Here is a 3,374-nt window from a genome sequence, read left to right on the forward strand (position 1 = left end):
ACGACCTCTTGGTCATGCCTGCCCGCCCGTTAAGGGCTTACGAGACTTGTTTCCCTGTTGTACCGTACGTGGATAGTCAGCCCTCTCGTACAGGGGAGGGTCCGGTCTCGGTTGGGATTCGAACCCACGCCGTCGAGGTGGTGAGCCCCGGCGATCATGGGCCGATTTTCTAACCGGCGCTACCGCTCGGCTGTCGAGGACCCCCCAAAGAACGCATACATGTGTATCAATAAAAAATTTCGAGAGTTCGACGGGAGAGGATCAAACTCTTTGAAACAAATCTAGATGATAGCAGAACGTAGTTTCGATCTACGGACCTCTGGGTTTAACAGACCCAGCGCGCTTCCACTGCGCCATTCTGCTCCTTGCATCTAATTAGGCCAAGTAATGACAAAATTCTACTAGTTCTTCGTGAGCTTTTTGTTTTGTTTTGCTTCTTCTCCGCTATCTCCTACCTTCCTATCTTCCTGATCAACACCGTGTGTATCCTTTTTGTTTGTAATTGATAGCTATTTATTCGCTAACTTGCTAGACCTAGGAAATGCTGTTCAAGCTAAAATGGCGCCCATAAAATGCACTTTATTAACGATCGGGTACCGATTAACGAACCACCGGTTCGTTCGCGTACCACGCTTCGCTCGGGCCGGAAATTATGGCCAACAAAGACCGGATTAATGTACGCGAGAGGAAGGCCCCCGATTCTTCTTCGACCACTACGCAAGCTTGCCGCTTTCTACCTGCTTCCTTCGCTCCCAGCCCGCGCGCCCCGCGTGGAGGTACTTTTAATTTGTGTAATTTTACTTCTCTTACCGGTTTGCTTTATCTCCGGGGCGTATTCGTGAGGATTCCGCGCCGATTCGACCATTTTTGTCGTGGCCTATCTGCTGCCGCTGTTGCTTCTGATGATGCTCCCGGTGCAGTCCAGAAATGTTAATGCCTGATCCCGGGCATACTCCTCCCCAAAGCGTTGCCGTGTCTTTGTCGCTTTTCCATGCCCTGTTTCCAGGCCCATCGCATCATCGCCTCCGCAGAAGTGTGGTACCGTCTTTGTGGCATGTTCTCGTTTGTGGCTGCTCGTCCACCCGCCCCCGAGGGGAGTGCAGTTGCGTCGTGCTTCCTAACGCTTCATTTGCTGTGTTTTGTGTGTGTGTGTTGCAGTGTCTTGTGTTCCTGCTTTCCGACTCCCGGGCCAATAATCGACCTGATGACCAACGGCACGGCACAGCAACGATGCCGCGCCCAACCGGAGGGGCCCCCAGAAAGCAGCCAGAAGCCTCCCCGTGGACGCGCGATTCGGAAAATGAAGACGACGACGACAACGACGACAACGACGACGACGGGACGAGCGTAGTCGTAAACCTCATCGGCGGGTTCGCTGCTCGAGGGCTCGCGAGGAACGACTTCGGTGCAGGACATTCGGAAGGGGCGGAATAAATCGGTAAAGACAAGTTCGCCATTTGTACCACGGCGGCGGCAAACGCCTGGGCCCGCCCGCCAGCCAGCGACCCCGTTCCCCGCGATCCCGAGCGTTTTGATGGCGCACACATAAAACGACATCCATGCCGGTTGGGGAGTGGGCGTACGGGGAGGGGATACGGTGAACGGCATGCCGGAACGGAACGCAGCAACATCAAAAACCGCCCCAAAACCCAAACTACCAGCAGCGGCTAATAAGAAAACTAAAGCGAAAACGGAAAAATCATATTCACGAACAGCCCCTGGGGTAGTTTCTTATCCACTGAATTTTTCCTCCCTTAAAATTGTTTGTGCTGCACATTTTGGCCCTTTGCGTTTCCTTTTTTCCCTTTTCTCTCGTGCGTTCATCCACGTCGTTTACTTCGCTCGCTCTCTGTCTCTACGTTCGCATTGCTGCCCTTCATCATCATCTTCATCAGCGGCAGCATCATCATCACTCCTTCGTCCTTCTCGGTTCTTGGGGAGCATATTGTGCATGTGGTGCGTTTCAATGCAATGCCAAAGAGTGCACCCGGTGAGGTAGTATTCTCATCAACGCTTCAATCTGAGGAATAGGCATAACAAAGAGTACTATCATAAACGATAAGTGAAGCATCCTCGCAATGTCACATGAAAGCTAAACGCATCGAGTAGGTTTTAATGGCTGCAACAGAAATTAACCCCGAATACACAGTCGGTTTTGATTAACACCAGTTTTGGCTCTATTTATTAATAAAAATTATCTCGGAATGAAATTTTGGAAGGAAAAAGTGTTAAATATTTATAAATTTGTAAATACCGCACCTTAAAGCACGAACAATTCTGCGATGTAAAAGTGAAAAAAGATGTTGATAGCAGAACGTAGTTTCGATCTACGGACCTCTGGGTTATGGGCCCAGCACGCTTCCACTGCGCCATTCTGCTTCTTGCTTTCGATCGTGCAGTATTGCGTCCAGGATATCGTTATCAAGCGCTGGATAGAGGAAATCCATATTTTTAGTTTATTTGTGTTTATTCGAAGGTGATAAAACACTTTTTTCGATTATTTCTAGACTAGGGTTTACAATAAAATTATGTGCACGTTTCTTCCACTGAAGATAGTCTTCAAAATACACTGGTTCATTATCCATTCCTTCCACTTTCCATCCATTTTTTTATGGATGACTTTTTTCCTCTTTCCTCGCTTTGCCGCGTTTTTGATGACTTTTTCCGTTGACGCGACTCGCCCGGTACAATACCTGACTTTATCTCCGCCGGTGAAGAACCGGTGGACCTACTCGTTCGCTTCCCCACCCCGAGGGCTAAATGCGTCCCGAAGGTTGGACGCACGAATGCTACAGGAAGCTGGCCCCATATGCGCGGGCCTCACCGCCCTCGGTTTGCCCGGTTTCGGTAATTTTCTTTTCATCTTCATCCCAGAGGTGCATGCCAGCACCGAGGACCGAGGCCGGGTTGAAAAATGGTACGCTTCTCGCAAACGCGCGTATGCAAAATTGCCCTTCGGATGGACAAATAGCCAACAGGAGAATGCGAAGGATGCATCGGGTGGCCCGGGAGGAACGCCAGCGTGCGGGGTTGTGAAAGGTGCGAAGGGGTAGGCACATGTTTGATTGAGGATGTCTGGGGATCGTTTGGACATCAAGGCACATCTTCTTGCCTCTTTTGATGATGCCTCACACGCCATGCGGAGGGGCGCAAGGAATCCTTATGCATTTTTTAGTGAACAGTTGCGGGCGAAAAAAAGGATCTAGTTCGAAAAAAAACTAGAAAATTCAAACGAACTTTTAGTTTCTTACGAGTAATTTTTCTTACATTTAACGAATGGTTTACTATTGATTTCAACATCTTTGAACCGAAATAATAACAAAAGGTTCTGTTCTTCGTGCCTTACTGTAAAATGTGTCGATAACGAAGACGAC

At 49.2% G+C, this 3,374-nt stretch overlaps 2 non-coding genes across 2 annotated transcripts; both read right to left on the reverse strand.

The window, feature by feature from the left end:
- Positions 1-289: 289 nt before the first annotated feature.
- Positions 290-363, reverse strand: Trnan-guu (transfer RNA asparagine (anticodon GUU)). The gene has a single exon. It is a non-coding gene; the product is annotated as a tRNA-Asn (tRNA).
- Positions 364-2,307: 1,944 nt separating this feature from the next.
- Positions 2,308-2,379, reverse strand: Trnam-cau (transfer RNA methionine (anticodon CAU)). Its single transcript has one exon. It is a non-coding gene; the product is annotated as a tRNA-Met (tRNA).
- Between the last annotated feature and the right edge of the window lie 995 nt (positions 2,380-3,374).

The sequence above is a fragment of the Anopheles coustani genome, chromosome 3 (genome assembly GCF_943734705.1).
Source record: "Anopheles coustani chromosome 3, idAnoCousDA_361_x.2, whole genome shotgun sequence".
Taxonomy (NCBI): Eukaryota; Metazoa; Arthropoda; class Insecta; order Diptera; family Culicidae; genus Anopheles; species Anopheles coustani.